The 27520-nt window shown below is 42.5% G+C and overlaps 1 pseudogene; it reads right to left on the reverse strand.

Annotated features, from left to right (window-relative positions):
• Nucleotides 1-2428: 2428 nt before the first annotated feature.
• Nucleotides 2429-27520, reverse strand: part of LOC140212251 (carbohydrate sulfotransferase 3-like) — a 53671-nt pseudogene continuing 28579 nt past the window's right edge.

Genomic DNA, 27520 nt, shown 5'->3' on the forward strand with positions numbered 1-27520 from the left:
TTGCTATATCAGCCACCGGACCCTTTACATGTCTCTATCAGTCTCTGTTTTTTCATATTATCTGAGCACTGCCACTCATCTATTAACTGAGTTGTCTCTTCTGCCCAAGCCTGGTACTCTTCTTCCCCATCAGGTGTGGGCTTAACCCCAGAGAACACTCGCAGCCTCCAATAACTTTGGCATTTATCAACCCACTGGTATTAGCCGAAACCAACTCGGAATTTCCATCAGCTGCTGAAGGACCCATTTGATCTTTCACATCAGCCTACTCTTCCCCCTCATTTTGAAGAAACAAGAGCAACTTGTCTTTAAAGTCTTCACCCTCAGCTACATGCCTCCTTCTCTAAAAGTAAGGACCGGCCATGATCCTGCCTCTCCAGGGTCTCCCAACTTATCAGGCAGCGCAATTTCAGTTATGTCACTGCCGGTCTGGACTAACCAGACAATCTTCCCTGCTGATTGGTCAAAATGCTGTTCAATCAGTGTAATTTTTCCAACACTTTTGCAGAACTCAGCACGCTCAACAGCAGTTTGTCGGGAATTTGGACATCTACTCTGCTCAGAACACAAGCATAATTTGTGGATAACGGGTTTGAATTGCACCAACCTTTTATCCCTGTGGCATCCATAATAAAGTACTTAATCACTTTGCCCAACACTAGCCTAACCACCGGTTGAAACACACGAGCTGCTTAATTAAAACAACAGGAATTCTGCAGATGTTGGAAATTCAAGCAACACACATCAAAGTTGCTGGTGAACGCAGCAGGCCAGGCAGCATCTGTAGGAAGAGGTGCAGTCGACGTTCCAGGCCAGACAGCATCCAAAATCCACAGAGGATGGCCCTCACACATGTAACCCTCTCACTGGGCTTGTATGCAACTTGGCTCAATAGCTAACTCAGCTTCAGCTTCGACACCCTGTTAACTCTCTATAAAATCAAGTCATAAAAATTAGATTAGATTAGATTGGATTATGAGGACACGCAGTCCTCTTTTATTGTCATTTAGTAATGCATGCATTAAGAAATTATACAATTTGTTCCTCCAGAATGATATCACAGAAACACAAGACAAACCAAGACTAAAAAAAACTGACAAAAACCACATAATTATAACATATAGTTACAACAGTACAAAGCAATACTGTAATTTGATAAGAACAGACCATGGCACAGTAAAAGTCTCGAAGTCTCTTGAAAGTCCCACCATCTCACGCAGACGGTGAACCTCCAGTGCCGCCAACTGGAGGAACATTGTATCATTTCTTAATGCATGCATGCATTTCTAAATGACAATAAATGAGGACTGAGTGTCCTCATAATCTAATCTAATCTAATCTAATTCAATCTAACGTTAACCGATTCTCAGTCCCTGTTTTTATTAATTTATTGGATTATATGTGTTTCCAAAAAGCAACCCATGAATAAAGATAAACAATTATATTCTTGGTCACCTTCTGTATCTTTCGTGTCTTCTAAGGCTGCTACACCATCATTAATCCATCCCTTTAGATTAGATTATGAGGACATGCAGTCCTCTTTTATTGTTATTTAGTAATGCATGCATTAAGAAATAATACAATGTTTTTCCAGAATGATATCACAGAAACACAAGACAAACCAAGACTGAAAAACTGACAAAAACCACATAATTATAACATATAGTTACAACAGTGCAAAGCAATACCGTAATTTGATAAAGAACAGACTATGGGCACAGTAAAAAAAAGTCTTGAAATCTCTCGAAAGTCCCATAATCTCACGCAGACGGTAGAAGGAAGAAAAACTCTCCCTGCCATGAGCTTCCAGTGCCGCAAACTTGCCGATGCAACACCCTGGAAGCACCTGACCACAGCCGACTCTTGAGTCTGTCCGAAAACTTCAAGCCTCCTACCAGCCCTCCGACACCAAGCACCCAGCACCATCTCTGCTGAGCGCTTCAACCCCGGTCCCGGCAACAAGCAATAGGCAAAGCCGAGGATTTGGGGCCTTCCCCTCTGGAGATCCTCGATCGCACAGTAGCAGCGGCAGCGAAGCGGACATTTCAGAAGCTTCTCCAGATGTTCCTCCGTGCTTCTTACGTCTGCCTCCATCAAATCAGGATTGTGCACGGTACCTACTTACAAATACGATATCATTTCGGAGTGGGTACACGCGCTGCGTCACGACACCATCTTCTCCTCCCCTCCTTCAAATAATCGTTCTCTTATTAAGTAAATCTCTCATGTGTGTGCATAATATATGTGTTTCCATTATCAGCTGTACTCAGGCAACTGTTCTGTCATTGTCATGCCTAATAAGGCCATTGCATACCCATCTAGGAGATATTGAATTTACTCGACACTTTTGAAGATGTTTCAAGCTTATTCTCTGATGATAAGTTGCATTCTTTCAAAGACTGGAGGACAATCAAAACTTCTACTTAAATTAGGTTATTCTGAAGTTTCTGTTCTTGAACAGACTGGCAAATCTGTTGGCAAGTGTTGCCGCATCTTTAAAAACATAAGAACATAAGAAATAGGAGGAGGAGTAGGCCATCTGGCCTGTCAAGCCTGCTTCGTCATTCAATAAGATCATGCCTAATTTGGCCATGGACTCATCTCCACCTACCTGACTTTTCCCCATAACTTTTAATTCCCCTACTGTGCAAAAATCTATCCAACCTCGTCTTAAAAATATCTACTGAGATAGCCTCCACTGCTTCATTGGGCAGAGAATTCCACAGATTCACCACTCTCTGGGAAAAGCAGTTCCTCCTCATCTCTGTCCTAAATCTACTCCCCCGAATCTTGAGGCTATGTCCCCTAGTTCTAGTCTCACCTACCAGTGGAAACAACTTTCCTGCCTCTATCTTATCTATCCCTTTCATAACTTTATTTGTTTTTTAAAGATCTCCTCTCATTCTTCTGAATTTCAGCAAGTACAGTCCCAGAGGACTCAATCTCTCTTCATTGGCTAACCCCCTCATCTCTGGAATCAACCTAGTGAACCTCCTCTGCACCGTCTCCAAAGCCAGTATATCCTTCCTCAAGTAAGCAGATCAGAACTGCATGCAGTTCTCTAGGGCTACGTCAACACTACGCCGGATAATTTTGAAAACGAAGATTTTTCTCTTTGCTTTGACCCTCCGTCCACCTTAAAGCGGCGTTTTCATCCCCCGAAAACAGAGATTTTCAGCAACGGTCACCAAAGTGAATAAATCTGAAAACGCCTAATATCTGTTGTAGTGTGTACGGGGTAAACAGAGAGATTTAAAAACGCTGTCATGACAACACCACAACAACAATGCTTTTTCTGCTTCTGCTTGGTACTGTGCAAGCACTGCCGTACGGCTGTTATAACACGCAGTCGGTGTGAACGGCGTGAGAGTTAAATTGTAAAGTGAGCTTTTTTGACTGTTTAAAAACGCTGTCATGATGTGCCGGGACAGACGGCCGCAGCGCGGCCTTTCATTGTTTTCTTGAACGCAACCCCCCACATAACCTAACAATTTCAGAACAGACGGCAACGAGACTGAAGCCAGAAGAGTTAGAAATGTACTCACCAAATACTTTGACCCATAGCTTACTGAATAAATAAGTATACTCACTTCGCCCTGTTTTCTGTCCTTGCTTGTATGAAGGTGGTTTACCTATTTATGCAAGTACTTCTCTGACAATAGATGTGTAACAGCCTAATGTAACATTGTATGGAAATACAAGGTAACACTGATGCAGACATGTTTTATACATTTAACAAGGTGCTTTATTAATGCAACAGAGCTAGTCAGTTTTTCAAAGTTCGTCGTCAGCCGGATCATACTGTCTGTGAACTCCCTGTCAGTTGCCTCCATACACTCCAGTATTTGTTTTTTTTAAGTTTTAAGTCCTCCTGCGCGAGAGCCAAGAGCAATTCCTTTGAAGTTTTTCTACTCTGTAACTGGACAACGCACACTAAGTTTCCTCTTTGCTTGTTTTCTGTGTGTCCTGCGCTTGCCCAGTAGAGGAGATTCGCCCAAATATCCGTGTTAGTGTGGACAGAGATATTTTGAAAAACGCTTAGTGTGTATGCCTGTCGTTTTTACTCGAAGCCGGCGTTTTCAAAATGATCTGGCGTAGTGTGGATGTAGCCTAGGTGCGGCCTCACCAGTGCCCTATACAGTTGCAGCATAAGCCCCCTGCTCTTAAATTCAATCCATCTAGCAATGAAGGACGACATTCCATTTGCTTTCTTGATAGCCTGCAGCATCTGCAAACCAACCTTTGTGATTCATGCACAAGCACTCCCAAGTCCCTCTGCACAGCATCATGCTGCAATTTTTTACCATTTAAATAATAATCTGCTCTTTCATTTTCCCTTCCAAAGTGAATAACCTCGCATTTACCAACATTGTATTCCATCTGTCAGACCTTTCCCACTCACTTAGTCTATCTATATCTCTCTGTAGACTCTCTGCATCTCCTGAACAATTTGCTTTTCCACTCAATTTAATCATCAGCAAACTTAGATACACTACACTCAGTCCCCTCCTCCAGATTGTTAATGTATATCATGAACAGTTGCAGGCCCAGCACCAACCCCTGTGACACACAGCTGACCACTAATTGCCATCCAGAGTAACACACATGTATCCCAACTCTCTGTTTTCTGTTAGTTAACCAATCCTCCATCCATGTTAATATATCACCCCCAGCTCTATGTATCCTTATCTTATGGATAAGTCTCTTATGCGGCACCTTATTGAACGCCTTCTGGAAATCCAGGTAAATAATGTCCTTCTGTTCCCCTCTATTCACTGCGCTTGTTATATCCTCAAAGACCTCCAGTAAGTTTGTCAAACAGGACCTGCCTTTGCTGCATCTTCCTGATAGATCCATTTATTTCCAGATGCCTCACTATTTCTTCTTTAATGATAGCTTCAAGCATTTTCCCAACTACAGATGTTAAACTAACTGGCCTATAGTTACCTGCCCTTGCCTACGTCCTTTTTGGAACAGCAGTGTGACATTCGCCATGTTCCAATCTGCTGGGACCTGCCCAGAGTCCAGAAAATTTGGTAAATTATCATTAAAGCCTCAACCATAACCTCTGCCATTTCCTTCAGTACCCTGGGATGCATTCCATCAGGACCAGGGGACTTGTCTATCTTCAGGCCTACAAGTTTGCTCAGCACTACCTCTTTTGTGATAGCTATTTTATCGAGGTCCTCACCTCCCATCGTATCCATAACATCTCTCTTTGGCATGTTGGACATGTCCTCCACCGTGAAGACCAACACAAAATAGTCATTTAAAGCCTCTGCCACTTCCTCATTACCCAATATAAATTTCCCTTTCTCGTCCTCCAAGGGATCTATGTTCACTCTAGCCACCACGATCCGCTTTATATAATTATAAAAACTTTTACTATCCATTTTTATATTTTGTATTGGTTTATTTTGATAATCTAGTTTCCCTTTCTTCATTGCTCGCTTAGTGGTTCTTTGTTACTTTTTAAAGTTTTCCCAGTCTTCTAGTTTCCCTCTACTTTTGGCGACTTTGTATGCATGAGCTGTTAGTTTAATGCCTTCTTTTATTTCCTTAGTTATCCATGGCTGGCTCTCCCCACCCTTACTGTCCTTGCTTTTAACTGGAATATACTTTTGTTGAGCACCGGGAAAAATCTCTTTGAATGTCATCCACTGTTCCTAAGCCATCCCACCATACAGCCTGTGTTCCCAGTCTACACTAGTCAAATCCTCTCTCATCCCATTCTAGTCTCCATTATTTAGGCATAATACACTAGGTTTTGATAAAAGACTATTGCACCCTCCATTTGTATAAGAAACTCAGTCATACTATGATCATTCTTTCTAAGAGGGTCCTTAACTACAAGGTCACTAATTTTACTTGTCTCATTTCGCAGGACTGGATCTAAGATAGCATGTTCCCTTGTAGGTTCAGTAACATGCTGTTCAAGAAAGCCATCACATATGAGTTCTATTAAGTCCCCTTCAAGACTGCCTCGACCAACTGAATTCACGCAATCTATGTGCAAGTTAAAGTCCCCCGAGATAACTGCTGTGTCGGTCTTACATACCTCAGATATCTCTCTGTTTATTGCCTGTGCCACTGTAACGTTATTATTTGGTGGCTGATAGACAACTCCCACCAGTGATATTTCCCTTTACTATTCCGAATCTCTACTCAGAGGGATTCAAAATTCTACTACTTAGATCTTATATCATCTCTCACTATCGCCCTGATTTTATCCTTAATTAAAAAGGGCTACTCCACCTCCCTTACCTTCCTACCTATTCTTCCATATTACCTGATATCCTTGGATATTTAATTCCCAGTCCTCTCCACCCTGCAATCATGTTTCTGTAATGGCCATGAAATCATACCCCTTTATACTGATTTGGGCCACAAGTTCGCTGACCTTGCTTCGAATACTACGGGCATTCAGATAAAGTGCCCTTACACTCATTGTGCTTTTAAAATCTTGTAATCTTTTTCTCTTTTGCCCTTGACTTTTCTTTACTCCACTCTTACTTTTGTCTTTTTTTATCTTTTGCTTTTTTTTTATCTTTATCCACACTTTTCTCTTTTACTTTATCCATACTTCCCTAATCTGTTGAACCCTCCCCCCTACTATTTCGTTTAAAGCCTTATCCACAGCCCTAGTTATGCAATTTGTTAGGATCCAGGTCCCATCAACGTTCAGATGAAACCCGTCCCATTGGTGCAGCTCCCTCCTTCCCTAATACCGGTGCACATTTCCCATGAACTTAAACCTTCTTCTCCCCACCAATCTTTGAGCCACACACTTAACTCTAGTCTTCTTGACCTTACGTCAATTTGTACATGGCTCAGGTAGTAATCCAGAGATTACCACTTTTTTGGTTCTGCTTTTTAATTCAGTCCCTAGCTGCTCAAATTCCCTCAGCAGAACCTCTTTCTTCATTCTGCCTATGTCATTGATACCCACATAGACCACGGCAACTGGATCTTTCCCCTCAGACTGCAAATTCCTCTGCAGGTCAGGCAAGATGTCCCAAACCTGGGCACCAAGCAGGCAGGCAACACAGCCTTTCGAATGCTCTATCCTCACGACAGAGGACTCTGTCTATTCCCCTGACTATGCTAACCTCAATTACCTCAGTTAGGTTGCTCATCCTTCCTACAGCCCCCACTCTCATCCACACAGGGGGCAAGAATCTCAGACCTGTTGGACAAGCTCAAGGGCTGAGGCTTCTCCAGCACTGTCTCATGGATCCCACTACCCGCCTCATTCGCAGTCACACCCTCTTGTTCCTGACCACAGTCCGAATTTGAGACAGCTAATCTAATGGGTGTGACTACCTCCTGAAACAGAGAATCCGGGTAACTCTGTCCCTCCCTGATGTGCCGCAGTGTTTGAAGCTCAGATTCCAGGTCATCAACTTTGAGCCTGTGTTCCTCCAGCTGCCAACACTTGCTATTGATGTGGTCACCAGGATCCACAATGGGGTCCACCAGCTCCCTTATCATGCAGCTATAGCACATCATCTGACCTTGTATCATCCCTGCTTTATTTAATTAGCTGTAATTTAGTGACTTTTTATTCAACCACGACAAAAGCCTTTCCCGCTACTTACCTGTGCCTCCCCACCAAAGCCTCTTGAGTCAAAGCCTCAAGTTCCCACTCCTGCACTGGCCCACTCACACAATGGCTGCTCTGCTTTGACCCTGCTTTACTTTTAATTGCTCCTGCTAATGAACTGTGAATCAATTGGTCCACCGAGCCCATGAAGCACTCCTTTTTTATACTCTTCTCTCCGACCTGTGCAAAGCTTTCTATCTCTACGAATCAATTGGTCTGTCACTAATGTGCATTTGCTGGCATCTTTGACAAACTTGTACCCAGACAATTTCATTGCTGGATCACATATTTGTTGGACCATTCTGGCAATCCTGAATGGCAGACGGAGCCACCAATTTTGAAACTGCTCTGAAACGATTTTGTACGTTGAGTATGTACTGGCATCAGGCCTGGAAGCTCGGGTGTTTTTGTCAATTCACTCCTTGACCTCAGGTGCAAAGGGAATGCCAGCAAGGTGGTACATCTCCTTCACCCTTTTCACAGGTTCTAGAGCAATGTCCTCATAACGCATAAGTATGAAGCGATCCTTGAGCAAAGCTGATACCAAGCTGCACAGAGGCTCGGATGTTCTTGCAGTCCTTTCAGACCTTATCTATCTCTTTGTCATTAGGCTCCTTTTTTCCTTTGGTCCATTTCTTCCATGTTTCAAAATGACTGAGGAAGGCTGCCATCCGAGAAGCCAGCACAACCGTGGGGTCCCTCACCTGATGAATGATCTTAAGGTAGATCTTCAGGTGCTCCACCAGCAGTCAAATGAACTCCAGCTGACTTATTCACATGGTCTTCATATCCACAACCTGCTTCTGGAGTCAAGGTCAAGTTGAGTATCCCACAACGATGCAAGTGATAGGAGAACTTCTCCTTCTCTCCACTCTTGGCTAGCATGGGCACCAAGCCCTCACACAAGGACTTGCTTGAGAGTTGCCGGAACAGGGTGTTGGGGCTTTGGGATCAGGATTCTTTCCAAAGCGTATAGATCACAGAGCATCAATTGCTGCAGCAGATCGCGATAGATGATGGACAAGGCCACATCATTTATCCTACCCATTTGAAAGATCACCATATTGTTCACGTGCCACAGAGATTCATAGAGATAAGATGTATTGTTGTTCTGGTTGAAGAATTCACCAACCAAGGAAGAGCCTGTCCTAGTTGTCACCATCAAGAGCAAGTGAGTCCTCCCTACCAAGTCCTTTCTTTCCTCCTTTCTTGGCACAGCCTGCAATGACAAACAGTTTCTCTGTGCTTTCAGTAGCTGCCAGAGACAGTGATTGAGTTAGAGAGCGGGGAGCTTTTTCTAGTCAAGGCTCTGGCTGGAGTAATGCTGCTTGGCCCCACCAATTTCACTTGAGATAATCCTAGTGGAAACTTGTCCGACACCCTGAATGGAAAGAAGGTAACATATTAATAGAATTCCCTGCAATATATTGACATTTTAGATATATTCAGCAGACGTTTTGAGAAAATAAGCAAAACATATCAGAAATGAGCATTACTAAATTGTCAACTATTCAAAATTGTAAAGTATTATTTTATAGATACTATGAATTACTAGTAATATAAACAATCAATGCTTCATGAATATAATTTGCCAAACCATTGATATTATAAACAGAGGCCAACAATGCATGGGCTTTATAGATAGAATCTACCAATGAATTAATCTTATCAATGGGATCTGTCAGTGGATCATTATTACACTAAGAATTTATCAGTCTATTTAACGCTATAAACTAAATGTGTAAATCATTCAGGTTTATAACACCAGTTTCACTCTCTCTGCAGTATTATGGCATTATAATATGTTTCTGGTGTAGTAATCCAACCAAAATGAAATCAAATCCCACCAGAGGAGTGTGAAGAAACAATAAAAGAAGTCACATCCACAGGGTGAGAGCCCAATCTCTACCATGGCTCCCATACTGGATTCACAGCTAATCAGCACCTGCACTGAAGCAACACACATGAGATGCTGAAGGAACTCAGCAGGTCAGGCAGGTTCTGTGAAGGAGAATAAACAGTCAGCAATTTGGGCCAAGATCCTTCATCTGGACCTGCACTGAAACAGCCAGTATTCTGTGGTTATCAGAACAGGTAACAAGCTGGGTGTATGGTGACACACATTTCATCACCTGACACACTAAACCCTCTCCACCACCAACCTGAAGAAAACAGGAGAGTGATTTAATATGCCTATTCAAATGTTCCTTGGTACATCATCTCATTAATAGTAAACAATTCTGTTTTCTCAGTCACCCCACTCACTGAGTTTTTCTTCCCATTCCCCCTGTAATCTGCGGTCAGAGGTTTCACTGCAGCACCTCAAACCCCAGTGTCACCTGTTGGCAGTACCCAGGAGAGATGCGTTAGAATTGTTGTGCTCTACCGGAGTTCCAGAGGCAATGAGGCATGGCATGCATGATGAAGTTCATAATGTTCTCCGGTGTTCACTCAGCAGAAACCAAGATACAGTGTCTTCTACAGTAGACTGCTGCAACATTGATGGACTCAGGGACTTAGACTCTTTTTCTTTGTGTGTCTGTATTTCACTGCTATCTTATATGTGTTATGTGTGCTTTGTGCTGTGTATAACTGTTGATACTGTGTTTTGCACCTTGGCCCCATTGTAATGCTGTTTCGTTTGACTTTATTCATAGATATTCATGTATCGTTAAATGACAATCAAACGTGAAGAGCCCATGGACTTACAGGAATGATAGAGCAAGGACAGAAGATTGACTGATTGCCAAAAGACAGAGTGGGAATATAGGGTTGGCTGCTGGTGACTAGTGGTGTCCTGCAGGGGTCGGTGTTGGGTCAGCTGCTTCTTACGTTCTACGTTAATGATCTAGGTTAGTGGTCACCAACCTTTTTAAGCCCAAGATCCCCTACCTCGACCTCAGTGAAAGACAAGATCTACCTACTAAATCGTCTAGAGAAACAACAGCTCAGATTGTACTTCCAATTTGAGGCCTTTTATTTGGGTGAATTGGATTTGAATTACACAAAATACTTTTGTCAAACTTTCAAATTAATTCAAACAAGAAAACACTGTAACTAACATATCAAACAGGCCATAGCTGTCTTTCTTTAAGAGTATTACAATACTTCACAACTTTAATTCTAAGTTTCATTAATTAATTTTATTTCAACACAAAAAATAAATGAGTAAAAATTGGCTTTTGCACTCAGTGTGATGACTGGGGCCGAATACTTTCTGCTAGTTCCCTAAAATTTGGCTCATAACTACAGACAGCCAGTCTGAGACAGTCTGTGAGGTGTAGGGTTGCCAACTGTCCCATATTCCTCCTACTAAGGTAGAACGTTCCTATGAAACCTTTTGTGCCAAAATGCTTTACACTGAAGAAGCAATTACCATTAAGTTATATGGAAAAAAATTTTGAGCGTTCCCAGACCCAAAAAAATAACCTACCAAATCATACCAAATAACACATAAAACCTAAAATAACACTAACATATAGTAAAAGCAGGAATGATATGATAAATACACAGCCTATATAAAGCAGAAGTGATGAAAATTAAGCCAAAACCAATTTGTGGGGTAAAAAAAAAATCGGCACATACGCGCATGCACACACAGTTGCCCGTGCAAGACTTCATGGTCACGGCAGTCTTTCTCAGGGTAAGCACAAATGTCCCGGGATTTGACTGCTACTTTTGTCCGTTATTTGGGTTAGCAACCTTAGTGAGGTGTCTGTCAGTAAGTCAGCTCCTGTACTTAGATTTAATAATTTTCATCTTTGAAAATGCGATTTCACATAGATAAGTTGACCCGAGGTAGGCACTGACTTTTAGTGGTATAAAACCAACGTGCACACCGCGCATTGCTCGGCCCCATCAGTAGTGGGATGTCATTTTCATGGACATATTTTTTTAAACTCATTGTAAATATCTTCACCTCTCGTTCATTCCTTTAATTGCAAAAGAGTGAGCAAGTCCTCCTTTGTTGTAAAATCCTGGAAAGCCATTCTGACAAATACAACAAGCTGAGCTGTTTGCATTACATCCAGGGATTCATTGAACTGTAGTGAAAAATATTCACGTCCTCTGACGGTGGCTCTACCCTCCTTGTCACTGTTGCAGGGCCAAGCAGTATATTACGTATTGCGGTTGTGATGCCGTTTTTGTTTTTAAAGTCATTAAAAACAGTCTCTGCGGTAATGACCATTGCTTCCTTGAATAAATCGCCATCTGTAAAAGGCGTCTTGTGTTCAGCCAAAAGGTGACTTACATGAAATGATGCTTCAATAGCAGCCTTATTTTGAGCAGCATGTTTTGTGGAAAACGATTGCTGGGTCTTCAACCCCGATTTCAGCTCAACTTTCCAGGCACGAATTGTGCTCTTTGGGGGGGTAGGTGTCTTTAAATTCCTGGTGGTTGGTGTTGTGGTGCCGCTCCAGATTCCCTCTTTTAGTCAGTGCTTGTGTTTGGTGGCACAACATACATACACACTTGTCTTTCACCAAGGTAAATAGAAATTCCTCTTCCCATTCTGGATGGAATTTGTATGTTTTCGCCTTCTTTCGTGGAGCCTCCGCTATGCTGTCAGGATATCACGAGCGATTGCTGATTGCGTCGCCTCTGATCTGAGCTGACATTTATGTGCCGGGCGGCACCTAATTAATTAGCTTGTTTATTCCAGCTTTTTTTGTTAAAGATGTGCTGTGTGCGTCCCGACTACGGCTGCACCACTGCACGCTTTGCAGCCCGGAGGTTGGGGACCACTGCCGTATATTGATGTTTGCAACAGTCTGTACTCTTATCTAATCTGATTGGTCACTTTGATGCAGCACAGGCTACACTGAAAATGCGGTGCATGGCGGGGGAACTACACACATGTGCACTGGGCAGAAAGAATAGAACTAAACCCTCGCAACCTGGAAACAATCTCTCTTTACAAATAGCTTTTTAGCGAAAAGATTGCTATATTACCATTATCCTATTTAGTATTACTTACTTTTATAATGCTCACATTACAACAGTATTTGTGTATTTATTTTTGATTTCTCTTCAGGATCCACTGGGAAAGTCTCAAAGATCGACGGGTTGGCGACCCCTGATCTAGGTGATGGGATTATGACTTTGTTGAGAAATTTGTGAATTATTCAAGGAGGGAGGGGCAGGTAGTGTTGAGGAAGCAGTGAGTATGTAGAAAGACTTGGACAGATTAAGAGCATGGACAAAGAAGTGGTTGATGGAGCACACTGTAGGAAAATGTATGGTCATGCACCAATGGAATAAAGGGAATAAAGGCAGAGACCATTTTCAAAATGTGGAGCAAATTCATAAATCAGAGGTGCAAAGGAATTTGGGAGTCCCGGTGTAGGATTCACTGAAGGTTAACTCACAGTTTAAGTCAGGCAAATGCACTGTTAGCATTCATTGAGAGAGGACAAGAATATAAAAGCAAGGACGTAATGCTGAGGCTTTATAAGACATTGGTCAGACCACATTTGAAGTATTGTTAGCAGCTTTGGGCTCTACATCTAAGAAAGGATGTGCTGGCATGGGAGGGGGTCCAGAGGATGTTTACGAGAATGATCCTGGGAATGAAAATAAAAATTCTGAAATACTTCTGAAAATTATGCAAAGAGGGCACTGATTGGAGAAGAGGTAATGGGATGGTGGGAGTGCACTAAGATCATGCTCTTACAAAATCTATTTTATTCAATAAATGTTAGAATTTTACGTGTAGTTTATATTGCATGTCTGGTCTGTACCTACATGCCTGTGATGTTACTGGAAGTTGTCCATTACACTGCACAAAAAGGAAGTTGTCCAGCTTGTGCTGTAGAGAAATATCCTCCTTCTCCATCACTTTAGTAGTCTTCTTGAAAGTTTGGATAAACCTTTCAGCTAACCCATTCATTGCTGGGTGGTGAGGAGCTGATTTAAAATGTCTGATGCCATATTTCCTCATGAACAGTCAGAATTCCTCTGACATGTAGTGTGGCCCGTTGTCATTCATAATTTGTTCTCGTAAGCCATTTCTGGCAAAGATAGTCCTCAGAGTGGAGACGGTCTTTGCTGAGGTGGTTGACAACATTGGTATAGCCTCCGGCCATTTCAAATGAGCATCCCCAGCAATCAGAAACATGGAGTCCATGAATTGTCCAGCAAAGTCATTATGTACTCTTTGCCATGGTGAAGGCGGCCACTCCCACGGATATAATCCTACCTGTGGGGGTGCATTTTGAACTTCATGGCATTCCGAACAACTCCTGACCAAGTCTTTGATCTGTTTATCTATTCCCTTCTTAAATACCTTCTGATTAGCATTAAGCAGCTGTGATAGCCTCTGGTTGGTGATACCATTTGGGCTGCAGTTGCCTGTTGATGTGACACTGAGAGCTTTGATTGAGCACCAGTCCAGTTGGACTTTTCTCAACCATTCATGCCCAAAAAATGCTGGCCTTCCACTTTTCAATATGTAAAGCTCTAACTGTTGTGTTTGACCTCCTCACGTCACATTCACTTTCAGTTTGCTTTTGGGAAACACTTTTTCACCTGTGTAATTCCTTAGCATCACTGAGGTCTTCTCTAATGCTATCTGTTGTTGTAGTCAGCCTCTGGAATTATAGACAAAACTGACCCTGTGCTCAGTTCCATTTTCAGTTTTACACCAGACTCATCCATTGTGATCCATATGATTTTGTGATCTGCTTCAGTAATGCTATGCTATTTTAGGTATGACAGTTCACTCTTGTCAGACTTTATGTTGTCTGATTCCGTTTTTCATTCAGTAACTTCATGCATATGCTTAGTTTTGTGTTTCAGACTTTTCACGCGATTGTGCTTTTTGTCTGCCTTGCACGTTCTCTCTATGTGACTTTGTGACACTTTCTGCAGACTTTTTCTTTGAAACAATAATCGATTGGAGGATTTGTCACATCGCTAACATCTTTGGCTTTTAGCACCATTCTGGAACATTTTGTGCTTTTCACATTCTAACTTCTTTTTCTGTAGTTCTGCTGCCTCCCTTGCTGTGGTCTCTACAGATACTGCAATGGTCAATGCCAGTTCTAAGTTTAGGTCTCTTTTGGACAGTAGCCTCTTTTGACTATGCATGCCACATACAAGCCTGTCCCTTAATGGAACAACAATTCAATCTCTAAAGCCAAAGCACTCAGAAAGTTTGCACAGTTCATCAATGTATTCAGAAATCTTTTGATTGGTTCCTTTTGTAATATCTAAATCTCTTAGTTATATCCAGTGTCTAGGGCTCAAGCGATTTTGTAAAATTGAAACAATTTCATCGAACACATTGCTTGCTAGCTTTGCAGGGTTTACCATGTTACATCAGATGGGTGTACGTTCTTGCACCCATTAAGCTAAGAAGCGTAGGGGCTTTCTTTTGCTCCTCCATGTTGTTCGTGTTATAATACAGTTCAAACCTCTCGATTTACAACCCGTAACCTCCATTAGAGCTACCAAATTTATCAATTTTCCCAACTGAAGCCATCGCCACATTATTTTCACTTTAAATTCCATGGGTCTTTCACTGTTACCATGTACTGTGCAGTATTCACGCATTTGTTAGCGTCTGTGACAGCCTTCTTGTTCTATTTAACTCTTATTGTTTCATCCCATAACTGTCAGTGCAGTTTATGATTTTTTCTAACACTGAGGCTTATGTTCATCACCCGCTTGTGTCTATGCATAACTACATGTCAATTAAATAAGAGCACACACGTGGGAGATGGCTTTAACTGGAAAAGTCACATTGCAGTGAGAGAGAGAGAAAACAATGTGCATGCATAGACAACAGCACATGCATAAACAGATCAATATGTAGTGCTAAGGCGGGGGGGGAGGTTATTGCTCTAAAAGAAATAGATCCATACATTACAGCAGTCATAATGGAATTCAGTCGTAAACCCCATCAACTCTCAGCTTCTGCATTCTTATCTCACTCTTGCACAGATTGTTGCACCTTTTTCAATGTCTTTATTATCATAGGAATTTCAGAATGACACATCATATTCTAAATGCCATTAATAAAGGTCCATGAGAGCTTCATACGGTTTTTCTCCTTATCTAGAACTGAACCTCTTAGAATGATCTCAAATGTCAGCCTGACTCCATTGAAGTCTTCAAATTATTATTGAATCAAACATGTACAGTGATTGCCTTTGTGAGTGATAAAACCACACACACAGCTGCAGAATAAGGGGACATCCGTTTAAAACTAAGATGAGGAAGAATTTCTTCAGCCAGAAGGGCAGAGAATCGGTGGAATTTGTGGCCACAGAGGTGGGGGGAGGCCAAGTCACTGGGTATATTTGCAAGATGGTGCCAGCGACCAACACGGCTAATAGCGACATCCTGCAGAAAGTTCACAAAACGTCTTCTTCTTCTCCCTCTAGTTTTAAATATACTTCTACTACTAATCTGTGTGTGATTAGAGCCTGTAACTAATGTGTTATTGGGCCAAATGTGCGACCTGGCACTTCTGCTGTCTCCGAGGGAATTCGGTGTGGTTGAGAGCGAGGTTGAAAACAGAGTATGCGGCCTAATGGTTGAGCACGAACCCGTGATCGGCTCCATTACTCACCGATCACCCCAAATAAAGCGTCAAGTGAGATTGAAATCAATGAGGACAAGAGCAGAAAGCAAGCGGGTGTTCAGTGCCATCTGCTTGCGTTTAACCAGTCTCCTTCTCCCTCACTGCTGCCAGAAGAAGGTGCAGGATCCTTGGGTCTTGGCCCAGGTTTAATTGGTGTGGTTTGTGGAATGGAGTCACTTTTAGAGGACTTTGCAGTTCATGTTATATGTGTTCCTGGTTTCTTTGTATGCCTTTTTTTCATTGCAGTTTTACATGATTTTAATTGGCGAACGACCTGATTGTTTATGCTCTTGGTGCCATACTAATCACCTACTAGATATAGAACAGAAGGATCGAGAAGAAATGTGAAGCAGAAGTTATCCTCTTTCTGGCACTCCCTTCACAGTCTCAGGTAAAGTTTCTGACCATGCTTTCTGTGTGCAGTGCCTGCCAAATTCAGCTGTCTCTCAGCTTCACTGTTTGACATATTCAGCACTGCAAAAATAAGGAGGCATTTTTTCCAACAGTTTACAGTGACATGCTTTGAGAAACGAACTGTACTTATCACTAATTTTGAAGTGTACAAGAAAAATTTCAGAGGAAGGTCTCTTGGCGTTTGAAAAGTGGCAGCACTGAGGCGCACCGGCACTTGCATAAACATGCATCTCAGTGACTATCAACTGAAATAGGGCACTCCTTCCTAAGATTAGGAACAAAACTAGGAAATAGTGTGTGAATCACAATCTCCTATAACAGTTGTTAGCCTTTCCTGGTCCCTGTCTGGTTCCTGAGGCCATGATGTGAGGGGACAAATGAGTAGAGTGATGACTTGGATCTCGGGTGAAACGGCAAGCAAAGCTCGTTCCTGCACTGCCCGCCAGACTCAGGATCAGAATCAGATTTATTATCACTAACATACAGTATCTCAAGAAATATGTTGTTTTGTGGCAGCAGTACAGTGTTACACATAAAAATATTACTTCAAGTTATAAAAATCATAAACAAACAGGACAAAGGAGGGGTAGCGTGGTTGTCTTCATGCGTTCATGGACCATCTGGAAATCCAATGGTAGAGAGGAAGAAACTAGTCCTATAATGTGGAGTGTGCGTCTTCAGGCTCCTGTGCCTGCTCATTGACTGTAGGAACGAGAAGAGAGAATGACTTGGATGGCGAGGGACACGAAGAACTTCCAGGTCTGTGCAGCCACTTTAGATTCAATGCAAATCTCTCTCGCTGTTATCCCAGCCAAGTTAAATTAGTCATCACTCAAGGCCTGGTGCCAGACAACTAATCTCTTCATCAATATCAATAACATTACCAAAATAGTTACCTACTTCTGGAGCACCCGCACCAGTCACACCCCTCTTTTCAGCAGCACAGTAGGCAAAACTGTGAGCGGTTTCAAACTCCTGGAGGTGCACATCTCGCACAAACTCTCATGGTGCAGGAACACATCCTCCACAGTCAACCACACTCACCAATGCCTCTAGTTTCTCCGGAGGCTGCAGTGAGCTGGACTACACACATCAATACTCACGATCTTCCACAGATGCTCAGTTGAGAGCATCCTAACATGATGTGCCACGTGGCACCGAAACTGCACTGCAGCAGAAAGGAGGCCTCTACAATGGGTAGTTAGAACTGTCTAACGCTTCACCAGCACCAGCCTACCCACCATCAAGGACATATATACAGGAGGGTGCTGGAAAAAGGCTAGCAATATTATGAAGGATCTCACTCACCCTGCTCATGGACTGTTGGTCCCAATCCCAGCAGGGAAGAGGCTACGCAGTCTCCACGCCAGGACTGCCAGAGTCAAAAATAGTTACTTCCCCCAAGCCATCAGGCTGATCAACACCTTCACCCATTAACCCATCCCGGCACACTCCCCGGCACCATGACTTCATCATTTCCTTTCAGGGTTACCTTACGGAGAGATAATCCTGGACCTTGGGTCACTTTATGGACATACATCAGTCTATGTACTATATGAGTTAATCTTATTTTATGTATTTATATTCAATATGTTTTATATTGTTTTTGATATTGTGCTCTTGATGCTTATTTTTTTTTATATGCTGCATCAGATCATTCTGTTCTCCTTTACACCTGTGTACTGATAATGACAAGTAAAAACCTTAAATTTAATTACTCAGCACAAAACCTCTGCTTTATCTTCTCTGCCAGAGTGTACATATTATGGGGAGAATACAGGAGAGTACCTTCACATCAGCTCTGCGGGGGGGGGGCGGGGTGGAATAAATGAAGTTCCCTAAAACTTCAGCAACAGTCTGACAATGCAAATACATAGAAATAATGTCCAATTTTTGCCATTTCAATATGTGTTCCCTTCAGTAATTTTTTATCATTGTTGGAAAGACTTCCAGACAAGTATTTGTGTTTATGTCAGAGTTTAGTTCCCATGCTAATCAAGTTCTGTTTGTTTCAGCTTTAACCATTTTCTTAAGTCAGCACTCCAACAGATATCAACTGCCGTGAAATTAATAATTTTAAGGAGGCTCCTGTTCCCTGTTTTAGGCTCAATTTGAATCACAAATCCTGTAAAGGAGACATATTTTGCACAACATCTTCCACATTCTCAACCCTAGCTTCCTGCCATTGGGAATTGGGACGAGAGTGTTCTGAAGAGACTCTCCACCAGGTTGTCTAGCCTTCAGCCACTTCTCATATTCACACCAGAACTGCATAAAGAGGCAGAGATTTGTAAATGAAAGCATTTTTCAAAATACCCCACCAGTTTGGGACTCATTGGGGGGAGGGGATTATCCCAACACCTTAAGGGCTGCAGCAGTTCAAGAAGACATCGTACCTCTGCCTTCTCATGAATCAGAATCAGGTTCATTATCACTGGCATGTGACGTGAAATTTGTTAACTTAGCAGCAGCAGTTCAATGCAATACATAATCTAGCAGAGAGAGAAAAAATAAATAATAATAATAAATACAATAAAATATAATAATAAATAAACAAGTAAAGCACAGCTTCTTGGATAGCAACACTTTAGGGACTTTAGGGATTTTAATTCAATTTCCTCTGTTGGTAACATGACAATTAGATCCATCAGGGAAAGGTACCGGGGCCTGAAGACCCACACTCAATGGTGCAGGAACTGCTTCTTCCCCTCAGCCACCAGTTTCTTTTATTTTGTAATTCATATTGATTTTATGGCTTTGCACTGTACTGTTGCCACAAAATAATAAATTTCATGACATATATGTCAGTGATAATAAATCTTATTATGTGTGTTTTCGCTAAGAGTGTAATGAATATTCACTTTCCAGGTCCCAAGGGGCTTATTTCTAACCTGAGCTTTCTAACACAGCAACATGACCTCTCCAAGTCAAAAGTTGTTTTTGACAAAGTTAAATTTTTATCAATACTTCTTGCTCAGCCTCTTGTCGTAAACAAGTGAACAATGAGGTTCTCATTGGCCAGTATTTTAAGAGAAACACATCGGCTTAATTAAACATTGTATTCACCTCATGTGACCAAAGTACCTGAAAACATCACATGCAGGCTATGTCATTTAGTGCAGATATTATGGTTTCTTACATATCTATACAGATGGTTCAAAAATATCCAGTCACAGATCGTTCAGGCATGTTCCAAAGTTTCAGGTGACTAATAGGAAAAGATAAACAAGAGAAAGTCTGCAGATGCTGCAAATCCAAAGCAACACACACAAAATGCTGGAGGAACTCAGCAGGTCAGGCAGCATCTATGGAAATGAACAAACTGTCGCAGCTTCACGTGAAGATCCCTCTTCAGGACTGAAAAGGGAGGAAGAATATGCTAGAAAGATTCAGATTCTTTGGGAAGAAGAAGAAGAGGAAGAAGAAGAGGAGAAGTAGTAGAAGAAGAAGAAGAAGGCAAGAAGAAGAAGAAGAGCAGGAGAAGAAGAAGAAGAAGGCAAGAAGAAGAAGAAGGAGAAGAAGACAAGGAGGAGAAGAAGAAGAAGGAGAAGGAGGAGGAGAAGAAGAAACAGGAGGAGGAGAAGAAGGCAAAGAAGACAAGAAGACAACAAAAGGAAGAAATGAAGAAGACAAGAAGATGAAGAAAGAAGAGGAGGAGAAGAAGAAGAAATCAATTAAAAGCAAAACAGTATAAATGTTTGAAAGCAGCTAGCAGTAACAATGACAGAAACATGGGGTGACAGAAAGAAGAGCCTCTGGTCAGCCTTTGGTGTTTCTGATGGATGACATTATCTGCAACTTCCTGGTATGACCTGTTAGTTTATAATAATTTTATCTATGTTTGGTAATCCTTTGAAGTTTACAAATCTTTTGTAATTTTGAAATATTTAATAAGTTAAAAATCCTCTGAGTTTCAAGTGTGTCACAAATTATTTGTCTAAATTTAAATGTTAAACGTGGGGATCTGTGTCCATACACTCATATTATTGTGTACTCTTCACTTATCTGCCAGTTTCCATAAACTCCTTGTCATGTATGCCTTTCCAACTTTCCTTACCCAACAGTTTTCTGGGCTGATCCCAATTTTCTCACCTCTTGACGGTCCTCTGATATATTCTTGCTCCGTACAATGTTTGCACCATCTGCAATGCTGCTCCTTGAAATTAAATTTAAATCATTGGTTCATACCATGGAAACCAGGGGGATTTACTGCAAAGTCTTACCTATCATAAGAACATAAGAAGGTAAGAAATTGGAGCAGGAGTAGATCATGTGGCCCATCGCGCCTGCTCTGCCATTCAATAAGACCATGGCTGATCTGACCATGGACTCATCTCCACCTACCTGCCTTTTCCCCAGTACCCTTAATTCCCCTACTATGCAAAAGTCTATCCAATCTTGTCTTAAATATACTTATTGAGGTAGTGCCCCCTGCTTCATCCACTCATCTTTGCTTCCTGCCACTCAACTAATTTTGGGTCCAAACTACCCCTCTCCCCTGGATACGAGAAAGACTGCAGGTGCTGGAAATCCAAAGGAAAATTCTGGAGAAACTCAGCAGGTCAGGCAGCATCTCTGGAAACAAAGCCAGTAGATGCTTCAGGCTGAGGCCCTTCTTTAGCACTGAGAAGGAAGGGGGAAGATGCCAGAGTAAAAAGGAGGTGGGAAGGTGAAGGAGGCCAGCTGGAAGGTGATAGGTGAAGCCAGGTGGGTAGGAAAGGTTGAGTTCTGGAGAAGAAGGAATCTGATAGGAGAGGAGAGTGGACCATAAGAAAAAGTGAATGAGGAGGGGACCCATGGGGAAATGATAGGCAGACGAGAAGAGGCAAAAGATCGGAGTGGGGAATAGAGGAAGAAGGGAGGGGGAGGAAATTTTTTACCAGAAGGAGAAATCAATATTTATGCCATCAGGTTGGGCCGCCCAGATGGAATATAAGGTGGACCCTGAGGGTGGTGTCATTGAGGCACAAGAAGAGGCCATGGACCGATATGTCAGAACAGGAATGGGAACCAGAAATAAAATGTTTAGGATCCTGTCCTCTGGATCCTATTTGCTGTTTGAGAATTTGTTAAATGGATTTGGTGAAATTGATACAGACCATGTCAAAAACAGTATGCTCAACGATCTTCATTATTTAATTATATTCATAAAATTAAATACAATTTTTTCTTTGCTGGCCTAGGTTGGTCTGGTTCTCCTGCCACTTTGCTAAAAATTGTTGCAAACATCCTTTGGAATGAACCCCATCGACTCACTCAGAAACATTAAAGCCATTGCAGAATACCTGGCAGATAAGATCATAGGTGATATGGTTGAGTGAAGCAGTACCTAATTACATTCATAAAATTGAAAACAGTTTTTTTCCTTGCGCAGGCCTGGGTTGGTCTGGTTTCTGTAGTTTATGGAAGGATGCAGAGAATAGTTTTGAAAGAATGCAGAGAAAATTTACAAGATGTTACCGAGACTTGAGGATTTATATGGAAGGTTTGAATGGATTAGGGCTTTATTCTCTAGAGCCTAGGAGAATGATTTAATAGAGCTATATAAAAGTATGAGGGGTATCGATACAAGCAGGCTATTTTCACTGAGGTTGAGTGAGACTAGATCATGGGTTAAGGATGAAAGGTGAAATGTTTAAGGGGAAAATAAGGGGAAATTTCTTCACTCAAAGTGTGGAATGAGATTCCACAGGAAGTGAGGGATGCAGGTTTGATTTCAACCTTTAGGAGAAATTTGGAAATGTACATGGATGGGAGGAGTATGGAGGGCTGTGGTCCAGGTGCAATTTGTTGGGTCTAGGCAGAATAATAGTTCAGCATGAACTAGATGGACCGAAGGGCCTGTTCCTGTACTGTAGTGTTCATTGACTCTATGACTCTACTGTCTCCACTGAACAACATGGGGAACCAAAATTGCTTTGATAATCATTTGATAATTTCATTGATAGATTCTTGCAATCTGGAGTTATTGCATCATTTTAAATTAAAGTTGCAGCTGGTATGGTGAATTCAAACTCTTGTCACTCGATCACCAGTCCAGACTTCAGCGCCTCAAAACCGAAATCACTGGGCTTCTATACGCCCAACCTACAGGTTACAATCCAGATATGAGAGTGTCTGGGTCATAATCTGGTACAGCAATTTGTAATGCACTATCAGAACTCTGCCTAATACACATTCCTCCCCACTATCAGTTATATCTACAGGAGGCAGCCCCTCAAGAAAGCAATACAGTATCCATCATCAAAGATCCCCTCCATTTGGGACGCTCCATCTTCTCATTGCTGTCATCCGGCAGGAGAGAGGGAAGTCTTAAATCTCACACACCCAAGCTCAAGACCAGCTACTTCCCTTCAGCTAACTGATTCTTGAACCAATAGCACAATCCTAATCACTACAGTTTAACGACACTATGACCACTCTGCATTAAAATGACTTTGCTTTTCTTTGTTCTAATTGAGTTCTTTCCTGTAAAAATTATGTATAAATTTATGCTGAATTTCAGTTTTTCTTTTGTATGCAAACACGAGGAATTCTGCAGATGCTAGAAATTCAAGCAACACACATCAAAGTTGCTGGTGAACACAGCAGGCCAGGCAGCATCTCTAGGAAGAGGTATAGTCGATGTTTCAGGCCGAGACCCTTCGTCAGAACTAATTGAAGGAAGAGCTAGTAAGAGATTTGAAAGTGGGAGGGAGAGGGGGAGATCCAAAATGATAGGAGAGGACAGGAGGGGGAGGGATGGAGCCAAGAGCTGGACAGCTGATTGGCAAAAGGGACACGAGAGGATCATGGGGCAGGAGGCCCAGAGAGAAAGAAATGGGGGAAGGGGGGAAACCCAGAGGATGGGCAAGGGGTATAGTGAGAGGACAGAGGGAGAAAAAGGAGAGAGAGAGAGAAAGAATGTGTGTATATAAATAAATAATGGATGGGGTACAAGGGGGAGGCGGGGCATTAGCAGAAGTTTGAGAAGTCAATGTTCATGCCATCAGGTTGGAGGCTACCCAGATGGAATATAAGGTGTTGTTCCTCCAACCTGAGTGTGGCTTCATCTTTACAGTAGAGGAGGCTGTGGATAGACATGTCAGAATGGGAATGGGACGTGCTCTTCTTTCAGTTAGTCCTGACGAAGGGTCTCGGCCCGAAACGTCAACTGTACCTCTTCCTAGAGATGCTGCCTGGCCTGCTGCATTCACCAGCAACTTTTATGTGTGTTGTTTTCTTGTGTATGCTGCTTCTCGAATGCTGTGTGTCTGTAACGCTGCTGGAAGCAGGTTTTTCATTGCACCTCGGTTGCAGGTTCTTGTGCAAATGACAATAAAGTCAACTTCGACTTTAACAATTCCAGTTTGAATTGTGCATGCTATGTTTGAGGTACTGGTAAGCCGGATGACTCTGAGTAACACACACGAGAGATGGAGAGCTGAGGAACGAGCATGCAACTGTTTATTTTGCTTGAAGGTCATCTACCCAGAATACCTTCTCACATTTAGTACATAACACACAGTGAAGCTTGACAGCACCCTGTAAGCATTAAATTATACATGAATACATAACTTATCACTGCCCCCCCTTATTTTAAATGTTGCTCTCCTTTCCCATATACAGACCATCTGCTGAACTATTAACATTCAATGAATTAATCATCAAATTCAACCAACAGCAATTTTTTCTAAACTAGGGAAGGAGGGTAGACTGCTTCCATTCCCATACATAACCCTGGGGATTATTCAGCCCCATGTGCTGAAGGTTAGCCACTAAACTAAAGAGTCAATCTGAAGACTGTCTGGTCATGTGAGGGTGCCAATGACCTGGAGATGATGCTAAAGTAATTTTATCTCTTGGTTGTGCATGTATAGATCTTGGCTTGTGTACTGCATTGACAGTAGTGGGCACCTCAGAGAGCACAAGTGATGGGAGAGTACTGGTTGTGTCATTTAATATTAACGGAGGGTCTGCAGTCGTTGTCTCTGAATCCTGTCCCGTTTCTCCAACTGCATCTGAGTTGGTCAGCTTGTGTTGGCTTTCAGTGGCCTCAGAAGTGGACAACATCGGATCAACACACCTTCCCAGATGTTTTGGTTACTAGTTTCCACTGTGTATGACACAGGACCAGTTTGTGCCACCAATATCACAGGTATCCACTCGGTTCCAGAAATGTAGTTCAGGGCCAGTAGTCCTGCTGTGAAATTTCTGTACTTCACTTTGGCTTGTCTCTCTGCTTGGGTTTTCTGTTCATTTAACCCAATCTGCTTTGTGTTCGGGGGTCCAAGCAGGTCAAGCCAGGTGCAAAGCTGCCTTTTCATCAATGAAGTGTCTGAAGCCATTTTGGTAGTGGTATGACGTGTGTTGCGGTATGTCAGTAAGAAAATGCTGAGATGCTTGTTGAGGGATACACTTCCCACTGAATTCTTGAGGGCTTATTTCATTGCTTACAAATCAATCAGCAGAGCCATTAGTGGCTGGATGATAATGATACTGACTTAATGCATTGAATAACATTTGCTTCCATAAATGCTTTGAACTTTCAGACAGGAGTTGTGGACCATTGTCACTTACAAGCTGGAGAAGCCCAAAACGGTTAAAGGTGGAACTTAACTCCTTAGTGCATTTTTCAGATGTAGTGTTCTTCATGATGGCAACCTTGGGCTATTTGCTGTTTGAGCCCACTATGACCAAGACTACATGGCCTTCTACAGGACCTGCAAAATCTATGTGAATCCTTTGCCATGGTTCTTCAAAGCTCAAAGTAAATTTATTATCAAAAAACATAAATGTTACCATATACAACCATAAGATTCATTTTCTTGCAGTCATACTCTATAAATCAGTAGAATAATAACCATAACAGAATCAATGAAAGACTGCCCAACTTGGGTGTTCAACCAGTGTTCAGAAGTCAACAATCCATGCAAATAGAAAAAGAAGTAAAGAATAATGACAAATAAATAGGCAATAAATGTTAAGAACATGAGATGATGAGTCCATGAAGGTGAGTCAATTGGTTGTAGGAACATTTCAATGATGGGTAAGTGAAGCTTTCCCCTTTGGTTTCAAGAACCTGATGGTTGAGGGCTAGTAACTGTTCCTGGTGGTGTGAGTCCTGAGGCTGTTGTACTTCTTCCTGACGGCAGCAGCGAGAAGAGAGCGTGACCTGGGTGGCGAGTGTTCCTGATGATGGATGCTGCTTTCCTGCAACATCATTTCACGTAGATGTGCTCAACGATGGGGAGGGATTTACCTGTGGTGGACTATGCTGTATCCACTACCCTTTGTTGGATTTTCTATTCCAGGACATTGGTCCTCTGAAACACGAACAAAGAGGAATTTAAATTTGCTGACCCTCTCCACCTCTGATTCCCTGATAAGGGCTGGTCATGCCCTCAAATTTTCTCCTCCTGAAGGCAATAAACAGGTCTTTAGCCTTGCTGATATTGAGTAAGAGGTTGTTATTATGGAATCATTCAGCCAGATTTTAGTCTCCCTCTTATATGCTGATTCATCACCACCTTTGATTTGGCCCATGACGGTGGTGTTGTCAGCAAACTTGACTATGGTCTTGGAGCTGTGTTTATCCACACGGTAACAAGTGTAAAGAGAGTAGAGTGGAGGGCTAAGCCATATCTCTCTGGTTCCTCTTCCCCTGCCAAACTAGTTGAAACCCTGCCCGACAACTCTAGAAACCCTGCCTCCAAGGACGTTGGCCCCCTTAGGTTCAAGTGCACCTGTGCTGATAGAGATCATGGAGGAGATGTTGCTGCCAATGCAAACTGACTGGAGCCTGCAAGTGAGGAAATCGAGGATCCAATTGCACAAGGAGGTATTGAGGCCAAGGTCTTAAAGCTTATTGATTAATTTTAAGGGGATGATGGCATTGCATGCTGAGTTATAGCAGATAAAGAGTTTCCTGATGAATGCACCATTGTTGTCCAGATGTTCCAGGGTTGAGTGAAGAGTCAATGAGTTGGCATCTGCTGTGGACCTGTTGCTCCAGTAGGCAAACTGGAGAGAATCTAAGTCACTTCTCAGGCAGAAGTTGATATGTTTCATCACCAACCTCTCAAAACACTTCAGAACTGTGGGTGTAAATGCTACTGGACAATGATTATTGAGGCAGATCACCACCCTCTTCCTGGGCACCAGTATAATTGAAACCTGCTTGAAGCTGGTGGGTACCTCAGACTGCCGAAGTGAGAAGTTAAAGATCTCAGCAAACATCCAGCCAGTTGATTAGCACAGGTGTTTAATACTTGTTTGGACCCACCAAAGATCCCAGGTACAATACATCGACTTGTATACCAACTGCCCCATCCTTGATTGACGGCTTCTCCCTCTGAATGCTACACTCCACCCTCTCTGCAATGTGGAAATACCTGGTGGCCCTGTCTTTGTCTCAGTCTCTGCCACAGCTCTGGGCCTTTCTCTTCTCTGCCTATCATGAACCTCTCTGACATTTCATTCTCCACCGTATCTACACCTTCAACTGCTGATTCTTCGCCTTCCTCACATCCAGTAAGGATCGGAAGATCACCCACCTCCAGAACAGAGATCCTGCTGTCTCCAATTACAGTTCTACCAGCCCTGGGTTCCCCCAGACCGCAATCCCAGCTGCCTCCTGATCAACAATCCAACACCCCAGGACCACAGATCTCGTCGACTCCATCCCCGGCTCTGACAGCTCTGCACCAGTGATACTAGTGTGGCCAAAATGTTCCGACGACCCCAAGTGGATCCAGAACCCAGATTCCACCATCAATATCGGTTCCTATGACCCCGGATATCTTTGAACTGCAAATTACGCAGACTCTAGTTCCAGCTCCAGCCGGGACTTGACTGCCAGCACCTCCGGGCTGAGACTTTACTCACTAGCACTGGACCCCAGGCTCCCCTTCTCCCACCATCACTCTCAAATCCCA

This window comes from Mobula birostris, chromosome 18 (assembly GCF_030028105.1).
Source record: "Mobula birostris isolate sMobBir1 chromosome 18, sMobBir1.hap1, whole genome shotgun sequence".
NCBI lineage: Eukaryota > Metazoa > Chordata > Chondrichthyes > Myliobatiformes > Myliobatidae > Mobula > Mobula birostris.